At 42.6% G+C, this 25176-nt stretch overlaps 1 long non-coding RNA gene across 2 annotated transcripts in view; it reads left to right on the top strand.

Annotated features, from left to right (window-relative positions):
- LOC118970724 (uncharacterized) overlaps positions 1–25176 on the top strand; it is a 196042-nt gene that overhangs the window by 156903 nt on the left and 13963 nt on the right. For both annotated transcript variants that reach the window (XR_005058780.2, XR_012121799.1), the window contains one exon: positions 4022–4269. This is a non-coding gene — a long non-coding RNA (uncharacterized lncRNA). The remainder of the gene's footprint in view (positions 1–4021; positions 4270–25176) is intronic.

Genomic DNA, 25176 nt, shown 5'->3' with positions numbered 1-25176 from the left:
CATATGGGCTTCAAAGGAGTCTGTATACTTCATATGTACACATATGAACACACATACAAACATATATATAAAATATTATATATAAACACAGCTATGCACACACACATACATATACATTGTGTGTGTGCACATCTTTGGAGGGAGAGTGCCTCTAGCTTTCATTAACTTATCCAAAGGATCTATGACTCTTACCCACTCCCCCTTCCCCGAAGTTAAACTACTGATTTAAAGGGGTCTGGAAATAAATATTCACCACTACTAGTCCATAGAGCTCTGCCCTCAATTCTTCCTCCCCGTTCTGTAAACACCATCATTCATTTCTGACATTCCCAGGGTTGTTCTTCTGACTAAGCAACTAGATGAATAGCTATTGTGGCTCCAGTTCAAAGAGATACAACCAGGTGGTTTTAAATGCCAAAGGAGACTGTGGATAAAGTGAAGGTTCCTAGGCCAGGATTCTCACCTGGCCCTGGTTGGCTAGTTCATTACACCCATGTGGGCAATACACTGTTATTGAATCCATACAGAGCTCCGCCCAGCACTCTGGGTGACTTGGTGGTTGCATGGCTGCAGGGCTGCAGGCCTGCAGGAGAGCAGAGATGAGACTGGAGTGGTGGCAGTACTGAGGACAGGTACTGAAACGGCTGTGCAGGCAGAGAGGCCCAGAGGCAGAGACAGGCTTGCTGCTGCATGCAGCCTTGCTCTGAGTGGATGGGATTCTAGTGATTGACCTGCCACGGTGGGAATAAAGTTGGGAATAACCCTGTCACCCCAAGAACGTTCCATTGTCATTCTTTGGTCTCACTGAATCCATAGTGAACTTGCCTGGGGCTGAAACCCATTGGCAAGACAGAGACCCATAGTTAGATTTAGACCAGAGAGAGGTCAGGGCTGCAGGGGAAATCTGCTTCTGCCTGAGGCCAATGCGGAGGAAGCAGGTTTGCCTCCCACCTCCCTGTCCAGTTTAGCCCAGGTACAGAATTGCCTTCTGATTGTGCCTGGCTGTAGTTATGAGCTGGTGGGCAGCAGGGCCACTGGCCAGAGGTAGTAGTGGGCAACGCAAGCTTCAGATTGCTGGGTGTCAAGCTACAGAAGTTAAATCTGCCAAAGAATCAAAGAGGCATGCCAGCAGCGTTTTCTGCATCTAGGTGAGGAGGCCGTTCAGGAGGTCCAGATGTTTTTTCTCCATGAAGCAGCCAGTGTCCTGCCTGCCCAGGCCGTCCTGTAGGAGGGAGTGAGGTGGAGGGTATCTGCTCTATCACTCTGCCACCTCGTCCACCAGTGAAGCCCAGCTCTGGTCCGTTTAATTGTGAGACTCACTCTTCTTGTTCCCTGTAGGAGGAACTTGGCCTTTTGACCACTTTTGCCCCTGCTCTCTCCTCCCCAGAGGAGGGGTGATTTATCTGACTGGGGTTCATGGGAGCAGCCTTGACAGTGAGGGGCTCAGCCCCTCCATCCATGCTAGCTTTGGGACCAGCTTGCCTCAGAGACTATGTACCCCATCTCCTGGGGATTGATTGGGCAGGCTCCTTTGTGGGAGACTTGGGGGCTGTCCAGGGCTGTCATGGTCATGCTTAATTTGGGGGTGTGATTTGGCTGTCCCTTGGTTCCTCCATCTAAGCCACAGTCTCCGAAAGCTTTGAAGGGGATAAAAGTGGTGCTTTGGTCTCCATCTGCTTGACTCCCGTGTTTATCTCTGTGGGGAAAATGGAAGTTCCTATGGCCAGGATCCTCACCCAACCCTAAACTACTTGATGACGTAACTGGCCTATTGCTAGGCTACTGCCTCCACACCCGTAGGCAATGAGCTATTACTGACTGAGTCACTATATAAAGAACTGCTCAGTGGCAGAGATGGAGGGGAGGTAATTTTAGTGCTTGACCTATCACTGGGAAATAAAGCTGGGTATAAACCCTTTTACCCCAAGAATGTTCCATTGTCATTTCTTGGTCTCACTGAATCCATAGTGAATTCACCCAAGGCTAAAACTGTCAGGCAAGACAATCTCCCAAGTTGGTTCTGAATGTGAGCAGGTAAGAGAAGGGTGCTTGGAATTAATTCTCTAAAATTCCAATAATTACTCTTGAAGCAAGGCTTTAGAAAAGCTTGAACTCTTCTGATCTCAGGCACTGTGGGTGGTCGGCAGCACAGGGGTCAACTGGCCTGGCTGATGGTAAGAGGAAATCTTGGAGAAATGAGGGAGCAGGGGTGAAGTGGAAACCTTGCCCTCTTTCAGCCTTCAGTGGCCTCTCTTTCCTGCTTCTGTTGTCTGGACATGGGCTGGCCCCTCTTCTCCTTTGCTTGTCTTAGGCCTCTGCCCTGTCCTTTGCATGGTCACTGGTTCCCTTTTCAGAGTCTTGGCTTCTTGATGACAGTGGCCTTTCTGTGTGTGTTTGTTTTCCTGGCCCAGGTTCCCCTCCCCTTTCACTAGCTATATTGGGAGTGTTTGGAGCAACTTTGTGAAATGAACTAAGCAGTGGGTCCCCGAGCAGTCTCTGCATCTGAGGAAGCTGATTGGGACCTCTGGAAGTTCATCTGAGCTGACCTGCAGCCGTAAGAAAGGGTCTGCCCTGAAGTCCTCAGGAGGAGCAAGGGTTGGGGGTACAGATGCCACCAAGTGGGTAGGTGCGGCAAGGGGCCACCCCAGAGAAACTCACTGGGCTGCAAGTGTCCACAGTGCCCAGCAAACTGCCCAGGTGTCATAAGGTGAGAAAATCCCACAGAGGGAGTACATGGCCACCATGAAGTTCTAAAGCGTTTGAGGATTCTGACCGAGCAAGACAACAGCTGTGACAGCTGTGGATATCAACTCAACAGTCCCTTCCTTCCCTAGGATTCTGGGAAAATCCGTTTCACCAACCCTCTACAAAAAGTTCCTTAATCACTCAGAAAATGGTATTTGCCTGAAAAACATTCACTTTTTTCTTATCAGCAGGCTCATGCTGCCAGCAAAGGTAATTCTGTGCTTGCTTCTAAAAATGTACAGGGTTATGGACCATGGAACAGATGTTTGAGGTTTATGACTACCCCTGCTCAAGCATGATTTTCTTTAAAATAACAACTTTTAGTCTCCTTCTAATATGCACCAACTGTGCTTGCTAGAAGCTTTTCTCTCCTCTAACACAGACTCTCAACTCCCCTTCCTATTGGCTAGGTGGTTCCAAGAATGTCGACTTTTGTAAAATGCTGGCCTTTGGTTCAGGCTGAAACTCGGCCAACTGCCCTAATCGTGCACGAGGAGTTAAATCTCCCTGAACCTGGCCTTGCTGTGTTTGCTCTGATGAGCTCTTCTCATTTCTGGTCAAAAGATGAAGCTTGGTCTTTCTCTCCTGGGTTGAATTCCTGGAGCTGAATCAGGTCTGCTGGGGTTGCATTACCTCTTCATTGTGTTAAATAAAAAACAAGGGCAGGTGGTTGTATAGAGGCCCTGGTGAGTAAATCCAAAGCACCTGTGAAAACTCAAAGTCAGTATTTTCTTTAAAGGGAAGGAAAAGAGAATGTACACAAGTGTAGGTAGTTTGACTCAGCTGCTGTAGCAGAGGCGACCTGGATATCAATGCCTGGCTTCTTTAGCTGCTCAGTGTGTCCTTAGGGTCACAAAGTTGGGCACTGCCCTCTGTCAACTTGGCATTAACAAGGTACCCCAGTATTTCAAACAAAATTGCTTGGCAGTTCTTATGCTCTCAGTGGTAGTGGCTACATTCAGTGGAAGCTCAGCTGGGACACCTCTATTTCTACCACAAGGAAAATGACGAAAATATCTCTTGCGCTTTCTACATGCTCTCTACAGTGAACTAAATGTTTTATATGGATTATTGTGTTTAATCCCCACAGCAACACTGTGAAACGACTTCCCATTTTCATGCACATATGATCAAACTGAGGCTTAAACAGGAAAAGTAATTCACCCACACTCATACAGGTTGTAACTGATTCAACTTATGGTTGTTCTAACACCAAAGTCCATGCATGCTATAAAAGTCATTCTCATGTTTTCTTTTCTCTTTCTATATGTTTCAGTTACTGGCCAATCGTGATTTATTATCTCCACAATTACATGGGCAGTTCTTATGCTCTCAGTGGTAGTGGCTACATTCAGTGGAAGCTCAGCTGGGACACCTCGTTTCTCCATGTGGCCTCTCTCTGCATGTGGTGTCTCATCCTCCAGGGCATCTCCACCTGGCCTCTCTCCAGCAGGACAGCCTGGACTTCCTCACAACATGGCAGCTGGGATCCAAGGAGCTTTCCAAGAAAACAGGCTTCATCCTGTAAGTACTTACCAAGCCTCTGCTTGTATCACACTTGCTAAAGCCTCATTGGCCAAATCAAGTCACATGATCAAGCTCAGCTTCAATGCAGGAGGGGACTTTACAAGGGCGTGTATACCCGAGGTGTATTCATTGGGGAGGCCACAATGTAACAGTCTGCCTCACCAGTATTAATAGCAATAGTAACAATATCTGTCAGTTACTGGGCTCTTACCATGTGCCACTTAGGGTGATTGCTCTTTCATTATCATAGCAACACAACCTATCAGGTTGGTATTTTATAACCTCAGTTTACAGGGGAAGAAATTGAGGATCGGAGACTCTAAGTAACCCGATAAGATGACAAGAGTGAATTCAAACACTGGGTATTTTATTTACAAGATCTCAAAACAGGAGAAAGAAGTGTGGTGTGCAGAAAATGAAGAAGAAAAAACGAAAAGGAAAGAGTATATTTTTAATAGCATGGGTAAAAATAGGCCTTGGAATTTGGAAGTAAAAAAGAAAGGCATAGGTCAGTGGCCTTTTGCGCTAGGTACTGTAGTATGTATGGGGCCTTCCTGTACCAAGTCTGACTTTCTTAACATTGCAGTCATCCTTTCTACTGGTATTTTGAATGGAGAACACAGTAAAAAAATTGGGTATAATTAGGCTCATCAAAATATAAAGGAATAGAATGCAACTTTTCTTTTAATCAGCCTCTTGTTTTAATCCTTGGCAGTAAGAGCCAGCCTTTCCTCTGGCTGTGTTTTCAAAAAGTTCTCCCCGGAACAATTTGGGAAGCAGAGAGCTGGAGAAAGAACAGCGGTTGGAGGGAGCTTATACACCCTGTAATAATGCAGATTTCAAAACACAGCTTAAATTTTTGGAAAATCCCTTCATGAGCATGAAAAGTGCACCAACTTGTGTTCAGATGAGTCTGCCAACTGAAAACCACCATGACACTTGAGCGCAAATGTTCTCTCCTTCCCTCCCAGGGGCTTCATTCCGGGTGACACACACAGCGTTTGGCCTGTCTTAGGGCTGAGAGCATGTGAAGTGTGGGCATTTGGAGGGGGAGGGGGGCTTGGTTGGGGGGCAATATTTAAAACCCAGGGAATCATGTGGCAAGGTTAATGGAAAATTATATTAAAATATGATACCTCCAAAAATAATTTCTTGCAAGCAGTAAGAATTAATACATTGTGAAACAAACAGAACTTTCACTATTAACCTTCGGGAAGAAAAAAAAAGGGGGTGGCTGGCTCAGTGGAAAATATCTGCTGTCATTTTTTTTCTTGCCTTTTCCATGCTAGATGGCACTAATTGATTGAAGGGCTTGATTGTTTTCAGGGAGGCTGGGGGGTGCTAAGAGAAACAGGGATTAAATTAGACCCGTGATTTTTGGTTTATCATAGTGGGGGACAGCGGTGTCCCTATTTTATTTTCACCCTTGCGTCTGTCTCATTACTTTCCTATTGTTTTGGTCTTAAAGGTAATTTTTAATTTTAAGTACATTGCTTGGTTTTTATGAATGTGGATATTCTGAATGTACACTTGGAGGAAAACTGACTAACGGATCTGCAGAATCACTGGGGTGGGTGTTGACAGATCTGATGGACATTTGCAAGGCGTTTCCTTGTATCCCCTTCCCCCACCCTGCACCCTAGTGGAAGTGGTTGAATGGTATAAAGATCCTAGAAAAATAGCATTTCTTTTTTTTTTTTTTAAGATTTCATTTAATTTATATCAATGTTCTACTTATTGGCTTTACTTACATACTTTGCTCTCATGCCGCCATTTTAATCTCTCCAGCCGAAAAATAGCATTTCTTAACCAGTTTATTTCAAAGTGAAATCCATAAAGGAGTCATTTTATCTGAGCAAATAACAAATTCTTACAGAAGCTTGTAATCGCTGTCAACTTTCCCCCTCTACCCCCCAAAAATAGACTTTGCGGTGTGACATGAGGACAGAAAATGATTCATATGTGAGTTTATAATTCATTTTAGAAATAAAGCTGTGCCTATAAAGCACAGTCCAGGAAAAATAAGAAAGAATGAATAGCCTTAATGGCACATCAGACTACTTGGGCCAAAATAAAAATATTTGGTATAACTTAAAATAGGTCTATATTTATATTTTGAAATAGCAATTAAAGTGTCCTTTGCCTTTTGAATAGCCATTTTAAAATAGTTTTGTAATAGTCATATAGTGACTTCCAATTTATGAATGGATCATATGCTTTGATCTCGTCAATGACTCTGGAGAAGGACTGTCATGTACTGTTGTTGACAGATAACAGAACAGAGGCTGAGAGATTTTTTGTCATTTCCTAAGGTCATAAGTGATAGAACCAGGACTTGAACTTGGATATTATGGCTATAAAGCTGATTCTCTTTCTATTAAATTGTTCCGAATCTCATTCTATAAGGCTTTGTAACAGTGGTAGCCACGGGCCTACTCACTCATGATCTGTGTGACAGAAAGTTCTGGTCTTAGAATTAGGAGAGCTAGCTAGAGTTTCCTCTCATGTTATGTATCTGAGTGACTCGAAAACTCTCCAAGCCTCAATTTTATCGTCTGTAAATGGGAGGGAGATATTTATCTGTAAGGTTGTTATAAGAACAATGATCATGAATGTAAAAATTCTTTGAAGAGGCTAAAATGCTCTACAAAGATACAGCACTATTATTTATTAAGCACAGACTATCTATTTAACAATAGGCCAGGAGCTATGAGAAATTCGGAAGGCTTTGTTATGGTCTTTCCTGACAGCTTCTCCTTACTTCTTTCCCATCCATTCTAGAAGCTCCATGCCCTAGTCACAATGGACTTTATGGTTTTGCCTACATAAACGTGCCTTTTTCTATCTCTGTGCCTATCTCTTTATAGAGTCTTAAAATAAAGAAGGCTATATTTTAATAAATAATACTATATTATTAAATTAGAGTTTCATCTGATGTGACTGATCTGAGCAACTTGAATACTCTCCAAGCCTCAATTTTATCATCTGTAAATTGGGGGGAGGTATTTATCAACAAGGTTGTATGAGAACAAAGATCTTGAAGGTAAAAACCTTCTGAGTTTCTTGTGTAGCTTCTGGCCTACTGTTATTTATACATTTTATATTAAATAAGACCATACTCTTATTAAAAAAAAGAGACTCTATTTTAGTCTTCCATCTGGAATGCCCTTCCCATAGGAACTCTTGTGCATCTGGCATAGGCCCTTTCCAACTCTTCTGGGTAGAGCTACTTTTTCCTCTTCTGTGCCCCTGTACTTTTCCAATAGAGAACAGGAGGTTTAGCCAATAGCCGCGGGAGGTAAGAGATGAGGAAGGGGAGAATGGAGGTGACAGAGGATGATGGCTAAAGACCACATGCTCAACAAACCTCACCAGAATTGCCTAAATCCTAAAGAGCTTGACTGGAATAGTTGGTTTTTGTTTGTGTTTTGGCAGCAGTGGATGGACTTGAACCAGAGACATTCAGTGTGAATACAGGAGGAGGGGTGCAAAGAAAATAGCAAGGTACAGGCATTGTTAGAGAGCATGAGAAGGGCTGCTAAGGGTCCAAAGACAGAGATTTGGGGTTTGGGCCAGGATTAACCAAACCTCTGAGGAACGGAGCTGGAGAGCAGAGGGAGAGGGAAGGTGGTACCTGGGTGACAATGTCAATATGAATTGTTTCTGCCAAGCAAGAAATTGGCTGTGTGTCTTAAGGAATCATTCGTATTAAAGCAAAATGATACTTCAGTCCTCTTCATAGACATTACTGTGGCCACCAACCCTTAGACCCATAGTCCATGAATGTCAGTCCTCCAACTGTGTTGTTGATAGAGGACAAGTTTTCACTTGTCTCTGGCTAACTGAGGAAAGTCAGCAATGGTGTGAGTCCTTTGTAACACCAAATTAATTTAAAGAATTATCCTTTTTCTGGAAATCATGTTCTTGTATATCTTTGTTATACATGTCATTTCTTTAATGAACTGATATGAACTGACTTTTTTTTTTTAATGTACTGAGATGGCCAAGTTAAAATGTGTCAACTTTATGCCCATCTCCTAAATTTCTTGGAAATTTCACTAGTCTATAAAATACAAAAGTCTAGAAATCACTTCTCTTAACGTGACCCAAAGTATAATTTCAATTAGCTAGTTTGTCCTGAATGAAATGGAGGGAAGAATTATTTTTAGTCCCTAAGCCCACTATTGCTAGTCTTGGTTGGTGGTGTTTAAGGTAATGCCTTGTGAATCACATCATCCGTAGGCCCTTCAAATTAAAATCTGTGAGGGCAGAAATCGCCACAGGGCCTCTCTGAGGACTGTCTGCATATAAACCGAGTTTGGTTCTGTAATCAATATGCCATTCAGCAAAGTAAATCCTGCACCTAGTACAAACAATACCTTGCATTGTGTTATTATACAACAGTGTTTATGTAATGATTATATATTTTCACTTACCTAATTATGAAATGCACAATTGTTACGCTGCACAGTAATTGACCACAAATGGCACCCATTTCATGTAAATGGCTGCAATTCCTGTGACTTTCTGTATCAGGGCCAGTGTCATGGGCATGCAATCTGTGTAGTCCCATAGGACCCCATGCTCAGGAGGCCTTGAGCTTAGTTTAGTACTCTGCAGTCACTATCTTGAAATTGTAAATAATTTCTAAACGGGGCCCCACATTTTCCCTTTACACTGAGTCTGTGAGTTACGTAGCACCCTGGCACTGGCCTCTGCCTTGTTCTAGAAGCCAGGCTCAGCTGGCTGTAAGTCTCACTGAGGCTACCTGCTGGAGGGAAGGGCAGAAGAAACTGGACAGTGTGATTTTTTTGCTAAAAGATCAGAGGCCCCAAATATGTCCCCATGGCCTAACATCCCACCTGATAGAGATCATTTGGATTAATGCAAACCAGCCACCCTGAAAGGGTTATGGGGTGGGATGGGGCACTCCTCTCCCTTCTTTGGTATAACCCTTGTGCTGGAGGTGTCTGCAGAAGGAGGTGGGTGCTGCTGGGAGAGGAGCAGAGAATAATTCATAGTGGTCAGGGAGCATTGGGTAAAACAGAAGAACTTAATGGAGTCAACTGTCGCCGTGAGATATGAATGTAACTTACCTGGCTCTCCCCACCCTGCTGTAAACGTCTTCAGCAGAGGTGATTTTGTTCCTTGGGGGTTTGTGTTAGGGAATTTCTTTGGGAAACACAAAAAAGTGCCAAGTTCTGAATCCAAGTTGATTCAACATGAAAATAAACACTGTTCATGTAGGCTCAGGAACCAGAACACAGAGCATCGGTGGGCAGCTGGCTTCTGGGTGGCATGGCCTCAGTGGAAATTTCAATTCTACCATGATCTTCCCAGTGAGGTCATGAGGATGACTGTATGTGGCCCTGGACCATGGAGGTTGAGGGTGGGCAGCCTCTGTGTTTGTGATCAGAGTGAGGCCCATGTTACCTGTGAACCAGGGAAACCTGGGAAGCTTTGGGGATCAGTCATCTTTGTCCAGGCTCTTCATAAAATTTTTGAACTTGTTAGGTTAATGCTCTGCTTAACTCATAGTAGCCAGAAGACATCATTGAAAACAGTACTGTTGTCTCTAGTTATGTTGCCTTTTGACTTTTTTAAGTTTCTTATATTTTATTTTATTCCCTTTTTGTCTCTCTCTTTTTATTCCTCCACAGTGCATGTCAGTACAGTTCAAGCTTTACCACTGCTATTAGGTTAACTTCAGACAGAGGATATGTTGCTGGGCACAGGCCAGAACACTGGCATGCAGGAAAGAAATATTTTGGCAGCAATATAGCCCAAGAAGCCAGTATTTTTTACCATAAGTTACAGTAAATATTTATAAATTCAGTCTCATGTGGGTGTTCAGATTTTTAGTGAAAAGCAATCTCATGCACTGATATTTACTTTGAATGTGTTCTTCTCTTTTCAGTAACCATGACTAATTCCCCTTTCCACAGAGAGTAGAGAGAGTAGAGAGTAAATTCGCTTTTAGTCTAGCAACACACACACACACACACACACACACACACACACACTGATTTATTATGCACATTCTGGTAGTAGGTGTATAGTTTAATGCAGAGTAAGAAAACAAGTGCACCTCCTAAGATCACAGTACCAGTTAATAAATGAACTGAGTTGTTGCTAAAGGGGCTGAATCACTAGCCATTGATTCTTACTCTGGCTTTTGCTAGGAAGGCAAAGAATCTGTAAACTGAGTGTGATGCAGCAAATGAGCTAGATTCAATAAAGACATTTGTTGGGTATTGTTGCTGTGAGAGATGTGGGGATAATATGACAAGATCTTTGCTTTCAAGGAATTTAGTCTGTGAAGAAAATACACCAGTAATGCAACATTAAGTGACTGCAAAAGATGTGAATGACACTTGAAGACAATACAAAAGGGGCAGAGATGATTAATTTATAATAGAAGGTATAGAGCTGTCTCAAAGAGGCAAGAGACTATTTGGGCTTTGGGCTAGAAAGGAAAAATCTCTTAGAAGGAGGTAGATTTGAGTTGAGTATTGAAAAGGGGCATCCCAGGCAACAGAAGGCATAAGCAGAATCCCAGAGGCAGTGAAAGGTCGGTCCTCAGCACAAGAATGGGGCTAATAAGCCAGCTGGGTTGGAATGAAGTTTCAGATGACGAGTAATTGGAGGTAGTACCGGAAATAGCCAGTGTGTTGACCTGTAGAGGGCCTTGACCGCTGGGGATAGGAGACTCACTGTGCACCATGAAAGCCTTGCTCTGGAATGGTGACCATCTCTGAATCCTTCTCTCTGACTCATCTCAGCCTTCTTTTGCTTTCTTCTTCTATCTTAAAGCCAGGAGTCCCTTTCCATTGGATAGGCCTTTCCTTTCTGGCTCCATTGGTCCAAGTCTGACACAAGTCTAGGCATGGCAGGTGAGTGTGCCAGGCCATGTGGGGACTCCTTAAAACTCATTACTGTTCTGACTTGGACAGGGCCAGGTTAGAAAATGCAGTGGTGACCTTCTCTTGCCTTAGGGCGTGTGGGACTCCTGTGTGCTCAGTGGAAACACGGCAGGGATTCTCCTATTCACTGGCCCCAGAATCTACCCACGTAGCTCCCAACCCAAGGACCCCATAATAGGTGTAGAACTAGGAATTTGCTCAAAGAGCAAGCGTTTCATAGAGATTCATTTAAATCTCTGAACTAGGTTTTATGACCTGATATCAGGTTTATACAGACCTGATAATGCATTATTATAAGAAAATGAAAAACACAGACTTTGTGGTGGTGCCTTCAGAGCTAAGTAATTCTGGAGAATAATTATGAAGCAGGAGAATGATTACACAGACTGCAGACTAAACATTTAAGTCCTGTGTGTGGGGCCAGCTGACAAGCAGAAGTAATTAATAGGCAGTTACAGTGTGGAAGATTCCAGAAAATAGAATTTTGTCGTTTGAAAATCACAGCCTCTGACAGAAGAATATTGGTAAGATGAATATATTTGGATCGAGTAATCTTCAGAGGAAGGGCATTCTCAAATCACTTTTGGAAAGAAGCCCTGGTAGTGTTTGCTTCCATCTGACCCGTTATAAAAGCGTCTTCTCCGAGTTACGGTGCGAGTAAAGGAGCTGTTGCAAGCCACTGCCACAGCTGTACAAGCAAGTCTGGGAGGATTAGACACTTGTTAGTTTTTACGAAGCTAGGTGTCTGGTCTCTGTTTTTGCCTTCCAAAGGCACTTCATGGCCGAGAGCTACAATGGTGCCTCACAGAAAACCCCAGGTCAGCAGCATCTGCTCGGGAATTGCAGCTGGCCCTGAGCATGGCTTGCTTATTTTCTGGGTCAGGCGTGGCTGTGGTGGTGATGGGCCTCAGCCAAGTAGGACCCTCTGATCTCTGCTCCGCATCTCCTTCCCTGGAAGCACTGATTATTAGAAGGCGTGACAGGGATTTCTGCCTTTGTGTCACAGGAGAAAGGAAGGCAGGATAACAGGCTTTTTGGAAAGCCAGGAGCCCAATCTCCAGAGCTAAGTTTTAGAAAACCATGAAGCTGAACTTTTGATAACAGCCAACTTCTTTTTTCTTACATCCTTTTGGTATCCTTTCCTCCACACCACCCTGATCCTCACTCCTGACAGATCCCTTTGTTCTACTCCCTAAATATCCAATTTAGTCTTTTGCAGTACCATCCAAGTCTTCTTTCTTTTTGATGTATGTACCCCACCTTCAAAAGGGTCTCTAGTCCTACCTGTTCACAATGTCCATTTTCTCAGAGATAATCACAGAAGAAGTAAACAGATTAATTCACACTAAGGTGTAAATGATTGGTGCTCTTGTGGGGGTTTGGAAAATTATGATGGTTATTCACTATAGAAGATTTTGAAACCAGTGGTCAAGAATATTTCCTATCTGTCTTTTTCCATACACTATCCTATTCATCACTATGAAGCAGATAATTCTACTATCTCGGTTTTACAGAAGACAAAACTGAGGCTCAAAAACTTAAGTAACCTACTTAAATAAACAGTCCAGGCAGGGCTTGAACCTAGATCTCTGTCTCTATGAGGTCTCTTGCTCATTCTCTCATACTCTGCTACTTGAACAACAGATCAGATGAAAATTTATTTGGATAGTTGATTCTTCTCAACTCTTAGGACAACTAATAGATTAATCTCTAAAAATCAGCAACCTGCTAAGGGTTTGCAATGGATTGAATTGTGTCTCTACCATACGCATATGTTGTAGCCCTAACCCCCAGTGTGGTGGCACTTGGAGTTGTGGGCCTTCGCAGATAATTAGTTTTAGATGAGACCATGGGGGTGAGGCCTTGTGATGGGATTAGTGCCCTTATAAGAAGACACCAGCTGCTTGCTCTCTCTCTCCCACCTAGCTGTGGGAGGACACAGTGAGAAGGCAAGCCAGGAAAAGAGTCTCACCACAACCCAACCATGCTGGTACCTTGATCTCAGACTTCCAGCCTCTACAACTGTGAGAAAATAAATTTCTGTGGTTTAAGCCACCCAGTCTGCAGTGTTTTGTTATAGTAGCCCAAGCTAACTAATGCAGGAGGATATAGAGACAACTGGGACCCTGTGCCAATGTGTAGCCGTATCTGCTGCTTACTTACCAAATGCCCACATGATAAATACCAAGAAACTATGGAAAACCTAGGAATAAAAAAAGCTCTAAGAACTAAAAAACAAGCAAGCAAACAAACAAAACACAGGAAATTCTACTCTTTTTTACTAGTTTTCCTAAAATTATGTTTTGCTAAGAAAGCCAAAGTGTAGGCCATTTGCTATAAGATAATACATAATTTCTTTTAGCCTGATGATATCAGCTTGGAGTTTTCCTTTTCTTTTTTTCCCTAATTGGGCACAGTGTTCCCAATTTTATTAGTTATAAAAAATAAATGGAAGAACTATGCTCAGTCATCTGAAGCAATTCTTTTGTTAACTGAGTTGGTTCCATCTGGTTTTCCAGATGAACAAAGTACCCTCGAATGTGCTTTAATTCTTTGGAAGTTACTTGCTATGATGCCAAAGCCACACATCTGGTGAGTGGCAGATGGTAAGTTTCCCTTGGGATAAGCCAAGTGGGGATGATTCACATCACCCAAGGGTGATGTCATCATAGTCCAAGATCAGCTGAAACTTGCTTAGGTATATGGGGAATCTGTTGCCTTTCATAACCAAATCATGAGAGGACAGGGTTGTGGCTAGACATTAGGGTAACTGGGATAAAGCCTCCATCAGCATAAACCTTTGTTCCCCCAACTCTGGCCTCTGCTGTTGTCTATTCATTGTCCATTTTGTCTGACCAATGTCCTCCTGACTGCTGGAAATAAGACCAGCAGAAGCAGTTCACAGTTTGGGTCCAGAGCTCACCTCCAAAACCAGCTGGCACTGATGGTAGCTGTTTCAAATCCCATGAATAGAATGGAGGAAGGGATCATCTTCCAAAGAAAAGAAATGCTGTTCATAAAACAAGTGCAGGAAGGGACTGTGTAGATTCCAAATAAATTATACTACAAGTGACTGTACAATATAACTGTAAAATAATGAGAACAAAAAGGTGGCAGGAATAGTAAAATCTTATACCAACAAGTTTAGAATGTAATCATTTTGTTGGTATAATAGTAACAGCTAGTGTTTACTGAAAGTTTATTAAGTATGAGTAACTATTATAAACTTTTAATAGCATACCTGAGTTAAAATTCAGATAAATAGTTGGCACACTAAGGCCTGTGAACCCAAAGCAGGCCACAGTCTGTTTTTGTATAGTTTTATTGGACAGAGCAATGCCCATTCACTTATGTGTTGTCTATAGCTACTTTCATGCAACAGAACTTGTATGTACTGTCTAAGGAATGTATCATCTGGTCCTGTAGAGAGAAAATGAGCTGATCCCTACAAAACAATCCTCTTAAGTAAATACTATTATTTCCCCTTGACCCCAAGGCTGCATCTTGGTATTGTCAGGATGGTGAGTCAAATCCAAGTCTGTCTGAATATAAAGTCTATGATCTTTTTAATATTTTCACAGCAGAGAACATAGGTTCTAGAACCAGAGTGTTAGGATCAAATCAGATTCTACAACTTAGAAGCAACATATTGGACATTTTGCTTAACTGCCCTGTGTCTCAGATTTCTCACAACTCTTCCAGTTGTTAATGGAAGTTGTTGGCCATCTTTGACATCAACATAGCAATTGCACCCAGAATGTCTGTTCCAGGCCCCTCACACCTTCTTCAATATTTTCAAAGTTCCCCTCAGGTACCCAGGAACAGCTAGGGTGGCAATGTTACCTAGGTAGGGTCCTAGGATCAATATTGTGGACCTTGGTCTCCATTTTTCTTCTTTGGGGTGTTCTTTGATCTCTCTTTCCCATTCACAATTTAGGGTCAACAAGATACCCCAAAGAGGTCCAAGCCTTATATTCTGGGGCTCCTGGCCTGGCTGTGATTCCAGGAGGGTGGCCTGACAAGTGATTACCCCTCAGGATACCTCAGTCTTTCTTTGTTAATATTCCATAAGGTTGAGTCACAATACAAGTGCAGACACACTGATTTTGATGACTCTCAGTTAGGAGACACAGGTTTAGAGCTCTGGGTTACCCATGGCCCACTGCCAACCCTTGGGCTGCCACATGTTGTGTCTGTGTGTTGACTCTTAACCCTCCATGTTTCAATATACAACAGCCTCTGGTGTTTAGTATGCTAGGGCAGAAAATGTGACATCATACACCCTTGATCCAGCTCACCTCCCATTTCTGGCCCCAGAGTTGTCACATCCCCTCCCTTGAGCAGTCCTCAGAAGTGGCTATGTCATTTCCTTCAGAGGGTTTTTGTGGTTTTGCTCTGCAATGCCAGCAGACCTTTCTGACTGACATCCTCTCTAGGTGCCACTCGATGTTTTAACATTGAACACCATGCTTAAGACATTGGTGAGAGACAGACAGTTCTTGCACAAATGAGACTCCGCTTCTTTGTCCACTCACAGCCTTTCCCCTCCTCTCTCCACTGGTGATGGTGTGTGAAAGGCAGAGGTACAAGGAACATTGAAAGAAATTCCATTCTAGGAATTCAGTGACTACCTGAAGGAGTGAGGATATATTTGGAAAATGTGTCATTCTATGTATATTCTACGAAATTAAAAACAGTGAATTTAACATGATCAGAAAGTGAATTAAACACATTTTCCTGCACACTCTGAAACTTGCCTTTGTGATCATCATCCATGACTCTTTGAAAGAGTCATTGGAAGCTGGGATTCTAGAGTGGCAGGTTGGGTAATGAGGCTTAAATGGTATTAAATAAATGGTATTAGAGAAATGCAGAAGCCACATCTATGCTGTTTCAATACAAACATGTTTTGAAATGCTATGGTGTTGTTGAATAATAACAGCAGTTGCCCTTTTCTCCCAGTCACAAAGGTGAAACAGCACATCTAACAATGAAGAGCATAAAGAGATGGTTTTGGCACCCACCCAGCAAGCAATGGTGCCGAGGCACTATGAGTAATCTTTACTTACACTGATGGTAAACAAATATGAAGATACCTCTTCTCTTACCCATTATTCTAAACTTTTATTGGTAAATCATTATGCCTCATGTAGGCCCATGAATTTTGTAAAACTTTAAAAAAATCAATTGTTTACATACATAGGGACCTTGCAAAAAATATTTGCCTTAGAGACAGGCCTGCTCGGGGTTACCTGATTTTCTTTCCTATGAAGTCTCTCTTGCTTTCATCTGAAGTTTCTCCTATCTCTTTTCAGGTTTGCATTTTTCTGTGTTTTCTGTTCATTTAGGTTGCTCTTCTTTGTCTCCTTTTCGAAAATGAACTTACACTTTGTAATATTGTGCTCCCCCTAACTTCTTTTCAGATAATTTACCACTCTTTTTCTCTACCTCTGAGTATCTGCCTATATTAGTCTGTCATTCTCTTTCTCTCTGTCACACACACATGTAAACACACACACACACACACACACACACACACATACACCCTCTGCAGGCACACATACAGCTAAGGAACATAGCATTGCAATGTATAGGCCCCATGTTTATTACATAGAGTTTGTTCCTTGTTTTAGGAACTGTGAAACTCATGAAACGAAGGACCCCGTATTTGATTCAGGAAAGAGAATCCAGAATTATTTACCCTTATTCTCAGACCTAGGATGTGGACCATCAGGTCATAGTATGCTAAGAATGCCAGACTGACACAAGCGAAATTCTTTCAGATGCTCTGTTCTGCGTCCCTTTTCGTGGTTAGAACGTGGCTTTTTAAATCTTTACTTGCCTGTGGATCAAGTGTCCTGTTACTTGTGACAACTGCAGAGGTGGGTGAGATAATGAGGCATTATGTCTAATTCATGGCTCTGTGTCTACATTTTCACTACAGAAAATATTGAACTGAAATCACTTTTATAACATTTAAAAATATTTGGATAACCCAAGATTCAACCTTTGCTTTCTACTGGGAGAAATTACAGTTAATTTTTACATGTTGTTCTTTGTTGTTATGGATAATTTATGTCTTTATTCCTGACACTCTTTGGCTGTCCTAGAAATAGCCAATGTCACCAATTAGGACAGAAAATCAGTTGCTGCTGACTTTCTGTCTCATAATGTGTTCGTGCAGCAGCAGGAGAGAGCATTTAAAATGCATTCGCTTTAGCACATTTACATAATGCATGGTAAAGGTGACAGGTTTGTTTATTTCTTTCTCTTTTGCCAACTTGTACATTAGTGTCTCTGAGGTGGCAGATTAAAAATTTCAAAAAGCACGAATGCTGATTAATAGTATTTGTTTAGACTTGTCTGGGACCCTAAGTGCTTACAGGCTCCAAAGTACATTCTTATCCTTCTTTAAACCAACCACATTTTAAAAGCTTGCTGTAATGGCTCTGTCTTATTGTAGCAAACAGTAATAAATTTCTATACGTCTATATTCTTTTATAAGGTAAATAACAAAAATGTATGTACAAATATGGAAAAACAATCCAGATCCATGGAAACATTCAGAAAGTATATATGTATATATTTAAAAGGTTTCAGTCTTGTTAGTCTGAACATCTTTTTAATACATTGGAGACATGCATTCATTGGACCTTATTTTCTTTTCCTCCAAAAATTCTTTTTCAGAATTTAGGTCATTTCTCTCATCTAGTTAAGGCTCCTGAGAAGTCTTAGTTCTTGGATCCTTTATATCTTGTGGACTAATTTAAAAAACTCCTTTGGTGAGCACTAATTTTAGTGTCTCCCTTTTATCTGCTTATTCATTCTCTCAGCGTTGCCTGCTCCCAACGACATCTGGGAGCCTGAGGCCCATGCTGTCTCATCAGGAGGGTAGGCTTGGTTATAATACCGTGGAGACCCTCTGGATAGAGGCCTGGGGAAAGTGTGCTGGGGCTGCAAGGAGAGAGAACTGACTGCCAGGGCTTCCACTGCAGACACCACAGAGGAGGCGTCCGCGGGGGCGGGAGGCAATGGGCGCCTGCAAAGACAGAGAGCCCGCGAAGGTCGGTGTTGGGGGGTTCAGCGAGAGTGGATGTGGCAGAAGCCAGTGGTGGAAATTTGGAGCCAGAAGGGGAAAGGCCTTCACTCTGAAGAATTTTGAAGAATTTGAGCAGTTTCAACTTTGTCCCTTAGCTTAGGGGACCTGGTGAGGATTTTAGCTGGGCCATATGGAGTCCGGGATTTGGTGATATGTGAGACAAAATGGGAACTCCAGACAAGAACTTTCTATATGATTATAGATGAGTTTGTTATGTGATATAATAGACAGAAGAGATTAATGCATAAGGAATCAGAGCCTCTCTTCCTCTTCCCTGCTACAATCCCTCAGGAAAATTCTGGTAGATTATGGGTTATGCACTGGATCTCCTATTTAACTTTGCCAGCATTTGTGTGGGCAGGAAGACTTCTTCGGCAAAGAGCTTCTGAAGAGTATCTCCCGAGTAGCCCTGCTTCCCTTTCACTGTTACCTGGATGACAGCGATACTCTGGCCCCTGCCCACATCAAATGCTGTCTGGGGCTGGAAACAAGCCTCAAAACATGTTTCAAATCCTTTATCACTTTCTCCATCTCCCTGAAATCTGCCCACCATGGGCACATTTGACATGTGTTACAATAGTAGCAATCCGTGGTGAATGACAGTGACCTTCCTGAAGGTAGAAGTCGGCCCCAAAGGCCCAAGCACCACACCTGTGTCCTATCAGACCCTGCGTTACCCCGTTTGAACATGTGGCACATGAAAGCAGCTTTCCCCTGTGCACTTGTAGGGGGAAGCTTTCTGGAAATGGTAACGCAGCATTAGGCTTTGCTCCTGCAAATCTCCTGCCTGGAATGTTCTCCCCTTCCTTGCCACCAGCCAGAGCACCACTGAATCAGTGTGAACTCCTGGTCCCACAGCAGGGACTGAAGTTCGGGGAAGCGGGGTCATCCTGGCCTCATCTCCATAAAGAACCTAACTCTTAGAGGTGGTCTTCTCTGTATTAGCCTGCTTGGGCCACCCCAACAAAACATCATAGACTAGATAGCTTAAACAACAGAAATTTTCTTACATTTCTGGAGATGAGAAGTACAAGAGCAGGATGCCAGTGGGGCTGAGCAATTTCATGTAGGAATGACCTGGATAATCCAGGATAATGCTCCATCTCAGGGTCCTTGACTTAATTATATCTGCAAAGATCCTTATTCCAAATAAGGTGAGAGTTTCAGGTTCTGTGGATTAGGACCTGATATCTTTGGGGACCATCACTCAGCCGACCATGGGTGTATTGATCACACACCACTGGTGTCTTAATAGTGAAGTCAGCTGATGAGAGGAGACTTGTTGAAAGAGCAGGAGACCCAAAGATGTCTTTCTTGGGCATGTCCAGCAGGATCACACCCTCCATGCCATCCTCCAGAGAGCTGGCTCTGTCCTTTGCTGCTGTGGACTTCAGGGACCTGAAGGGAAGGACGACTTGGGGCTGGGAAGCTGAGTCTCCCTGGGGAGGGAACACTCTGATGATCAGGGGGAGGAAGAAAAGAGAGTGTCCTCTGTGCACTCCTATTTCATGGCTGGTTAGAGGGGTTGGTGGGCACCTCACTCCCAGAAGCCATTTCACCTGCAATACTTGTATTACTTCTGCTTAGAGCAATCTCCAGGAGTGGGGTCTCGGGTAGGAAGACCCTGCTTCTCCTCATACACAGTAGGATCTCCCCTCTTCTGTGAGCTTATCATGACACATGTTTTCTTCTTTCAAGTACGTAAAGTACGTGATCAATTTTCAATGTGATATGAAGTCCAGAGAAAATGAACGATTTTCACCAACAGTGAAGCCATCACTTTGAAGAAGAAGAAGAAGAAGAAGAAGTGAATCTTCCCAAGCATTTGCTCACCGAACCCATGGTCTGTTACCAGAGTGGGAGAAGATTTTTGGATGCTAATCTAATATCTAAGATTGTGTTAATCTGCTCTTCCTTTTTGCCATTTATGGTGAAAAATCTGAGATCAGAGCACCATAAATGTTTGCTTTTTGTTTTTAGTCCCAACCCAATTTCATTTTCATGCAATGAAAGTGGGGGTCAGAAGATACTTAGCGATTTTCTTCTCCCACTTAACAGTGCCTCTGCTTACTGTACAAAGATATGTCCAAGCAGTACTACCTAAACTGAAATATTTAATATGTAATTTTAACGTTGTTTCAGGCTTTTCAAAACCTGTCATGTTTCTGGGACATTGTTAATGGTTTACCACAGAAAGCAGGAAACTATTACAAAGGAGGCTTCAGGATAAAGTCATAATCTCCTCAAGGAAACCATATCACTAGGATGCCATTGCTCAGGGGTGGGAGAGGAGTGGCAGAGGGAAGATTAGACAGTGATTTAGAAATATCAACATTTGGCATCCATGTCTTCATGCCTTGTGGACTGTAAGGTGAGTAGACCATGTCAATCCTTGAGAGCTTTATAATAATCTTTCCTGTACTATCTAATTTGTGTTGATTCAAAATTAGGCTTAATCACAGTAGTTGCATTTAGTCCTCTGGCACCAGAGAGACCAGTTGATGGCTTTAAGATGTTGATACTCCTGGGAGTATTGCAAGCAGACTTGATGCCTGGCATAATGCCTTGTCCAAAGGAACCCATCTCTAAGGGTGGATTTTCTGGCCCCAGGGCAGCTACATAATGGAGAAGTTGTTTTAAGCAGTTTTGTCTTTCCAGGTTCACCCAAGTTCTGCCTTTTTCACTTACCAACAAGGCTGGTCATGGGGATGTCATGATGACATCCTTTAAGGGTTTTAATAAATGTTTCTTATAACTCGTAATTAAAGATGGAATTTGCCATGGAAGCAGTACCTCAAGGATCTTTGTTCAAGACCCAAATGTAGTGGAAGGTTCTTTACACTTCCTGCTGTGGGTATTTGTGGTATAAATATCAGGAACTTTGTATTGTGTCAAGATAGCCATTACCCTGATGTACTCTGTATGGTCAGGGCTGGTCGTTGGAGTGAATGTGGTCTTCCTTGAGCGGCAGATGGCCCCCAAATCACTCTCGCATAGGGATAGGTCCTCAAAGAGGAAACTGGAGTCCAGACATCCAAGACTTTTGCCTCCTCTGGGCCTCAGATTTGTGAGTTTGGATTTCAAGGAGTTCGAGACCATCAGGGGCTGCTTGCTTCCACTCCATGGTGTTGGTGGTTTTCCTACTCAGCTGAGATTCTTAGGTGACATTTTAGACTTTGTTTCCTGAGGAGTTTTCTTCTGTAATTCAGGGGATGCTCAATGAGAAATCACAACCCAGCCCTGGAAAAGGTGGGTTGAGAGGAAGCATGAGGGAGCTCCTTGGATAGCTGCCCGGTTTTGTGTTGCCCAGTGACTCTGAGGCACAGGGACTGGTTTCATCTGGTGCTGTTTCAGGCGACACCTCCTCTCACTTCTTCCATCATAAACAACCTTCCCTGAACACCCAACAGCCTCACTGTTGTCCCCATTGGCTTTCAGGTCACAGTGTGAGCCCTATTGGCTGGGCATGAACTTTCACGAGATTGTAGCTTATTGTATGTACATGTCTAACCCTGGGAACCACCTGCTTAGCAGTCTCAGATTCCAGTCTCTTGTAGTACTCTCTCAGGCAGGAGCCCAGTTCTTCCAGCATTTTCTACTCCAGTCCCTGTTCCTGAACTGTTTAAGTAGAGGCCCTGCTAGGACGTAGTGTATCTTTGTTTGCTCATAATCTCATTCCTCCGAAGTATACATTCTCTCCCTAAAAAAATTTCACCTGTCCCTTGAGGCCCCATTTGGGTCACCCTCTTCCACAGTCATCCTAGGTCTTTCTCCACCCAGAACTCAAAAGCTCTTTTTTCACAGTGATCTTTTGGTAATGAATTGCCAAATGCCTTGTGACTTATTGCAATAACCATTTCATGGTGTGCATGATACCCACTTCATTTATTCACCTTGGCTAGTTGTGATCTATGGCAGACATCTCTGTCTGCACAGTGAGTCTCTGGAATATTAGCTCTATTTGGACAGGTGTTGTCTGTCACCTGTGTCAGTCTGCTTCCCATGAATGAAATTTGGTTCATCTTCAAAGGATGAAGATTACTGACTTCCCTTGGAAGCCCAGAGAAGAGCACTTACCACTGGATTTTTTAAAGTAAGAATGGGAGATGATTAAATGCACCACAGTACAGCAGTCCCCTTATCTGCAGGGAAAATGTTCCAAGACCCCCAGTGGATGCCTAAAACCAGGACAATACTGAATCCTATATGTGTACTGTTTTTTCCTATATATTATCTATAAAAAAGTTCAGCTTATAGATTAGTAAGAGATTAATGACAATAATACATTCAAGTTAAAAGACTATACTGTAATAAAGTTATGTATACATGGTCTCTCTCAAAATATCTTCCTGTGCTGTACTCACCCTTGTGATGATGTGAGATGATGAAATGCCTATGTGATGATATGAAGTGAGGTGAATTATGAAGGCATTGTGATATATTAGCCTATTGACTTTCTAACAATGCATCTCAAGGATCATCTGCTTATGGACTACAGTTGGTCATGGGTAACTGAAACTGGGAAAAGCCAAACCATGGACAAGGCAGGAGACTACTACCACTGTGTTATATACTTCACTTCATAAAACAAGCATAGTTCTCATTTTGTCATGACTTTGTTGTACTTTACTACAGAATAATGACTCCCTCACAACTCAAGTAAGAAATATTTAGGCCTACTTCTTAATAAAGACTTGCTCTAAGAATAAAATGGAAATGAAATGTTCTCAGAAGGCTGGCTGAAATGGTGTGCCATCAGTATAAAGCATGCAACATTCCAGGGATTGTCAGATGAAACAAACGTAGTTGGTAAATCTACCAAGGAGACCATCTTCATCTTTGAAAGACAAATGTATTGCTTACCCACACATAGTATATGTGAATACAGTTTTGAGTCTTGTGACCTCAAGTCCCATGCAGCCAAACAAACCAGAGGCTACCCATCTCGGTCAATGGGAGCTTATCATTTGGCATCTGGAAACCTCTTATTTTGCTGGATCTAACCCAAAAGTGTAGATGGGAATCAAAAGGGGAGCACTAACATCCCTATTTGTATAGTTTTATTAACTTGGCCAAGAAAAAAACAAAAGTTAATCATATTAGTCTGATGGGAAAACTCTAGTCTGAGAACTTTATTAGAACTGCCAACCTTGGGACTAGGAAGTAACAATTTCTAAAGGGGAAACTCTTATTGGAGAGAAACCGTCATGTTTATATTTCATAGTGAAATTATAATATATAAGGACATAGTTCTATTGTGCTTACATATTTCATTGTAAAATCAGTCTCTCCAGGTTCATTAGGGGAATCAGAACCAACACCTAATGTGTACTGTTCTTGTCTGTTTTAAAATACTTACCAAGGTAATTCATGGGGTCATGTACTTCCTCCATCCCATGACTTCAAGTGTTTTGGAGGGACACTGGATCAAAAACCAGTAACTTTCAGGAACATAAAAAAGGAATAGACTGATTCGGGTGGTCTTGATTCTTGTGTCTGTTCAGCCAGCTGTCTTTCGTTGGTGTTTGTTGACAGTGATTTTGACTCACTGAACAGTGACAGTGACTTAACATTTGTGAAGAGCTAAGTACCTGGTATTTTGAACTTTTCAGCAGATTATTTTAGGCAGAAATAATGTATCTTGTCCTTTTTAGATCTGGCTACCTAGGGAATAGATCACTCACAGGAACCTTGCCTTCTACAACACTAAGGGACTCTACTTACTCAAATTGCATGGTTTTTTTTCTGGTTGTTGGGTCACAGGTGGCTCACCTTTTTGAGTTTACAAACACAGTGCATCCTGGTAAATTAGGTTAAAAGTGGGAGAATGATCCTAGGCTGAAAACATCAATGCAGCTCTCAGCAGGTACAAGTCGAAGGTGTTTTTTTGCAGGAGAAAGCCACCATCAGCCCTGCACCTACCCCCTGGAGAAGGAACCACGTATTAGAAGGGCTACCACAGGAGAACTGACCACAAAAACGTTCATAAACTGAGGTGGCTTTGTTCCCTAAAAGGGGCATGTTTGTTACACCATCTCTGTTATACCTCACCTAATGGGAGAGACTGTAGGTGAAAGGGCTTGGAGAGAAAATATGAATGGCAACATATCTGCAAATATGCATTATTGCTTAGATGCTATCAAACACATTCAGTACTGCAGATCTGTTCTCTGTATTTATCAGAGAGAGCAGAGGAAATGCACACACATTTTTCATCCTTTCAGATTTCACCTAGTAGGTTAATCTTCAACTTGAGGTCACGCTGCAGATGAGGAGTAAAATGAGAGAACAAATCTGATCAATATTAAGATGGTGCAAAGTGTTGAAAGAGTCTGGCTAAAAATTGAGATATATGGGACTCTTCCTCATTCACAAGATTTAGAAGAGGGGAGGAAATCTCTATGGCAACTGTGGGCTGTGAGTTGGGTGTGGCTGAACAGAAGGAGGACTCTGCAAAATCATGGTAGAGAATGACAACTGGGAAATGAAGGAGGCTCTCAGTGCCCTAAGGGAACGAGTTTCCTCTTCTGCTCACTCAGTTGTCCTGACCCCACTTCCCCTGAAGTTTCAAGGTTATTTCAGATGATCGAATTACAACAAGTCCAAACCTGTGAGAGAGTCACTGAAGTGTTTGGGAGAGGAAGTCATTTCAGGGATGGATTTCAAGGAGAAATTAAAGTTACTGTGTGCAAATGTTTATCTGTGAGGGGGTGGAGTGGCTGACAAAGGGACAGGAATTGGTGTGTACATTTCCTGTTCCTGTTTCCTTAACTGACATCCTTATGGTGTCTCTGGCTCCTTGGGGCAAAGTGCTCTCTGCTGTCTTCTTTGTAACTTCCTTAATTGTGTGTGTGTGGCACCTGCAGTATGGAACCATCTGTC

The sequence above is a fragment of the Manis javanica genome, chromosome 1 (genome assembly GCF_040802235.1).
Source record: "Manis javanica isolate MJ-LG chromosome 1, MJ_LKY, whole genome shotgun sequence".
Lineage (NCBI taxonomy): Eukaryota > Metazoa > Chordata > Mammalia > Pholidota > Manidae > Manis > Manis javanica.
This window is presented reverse-complemented; position numbering and strand designations above follow the sequence as displayed.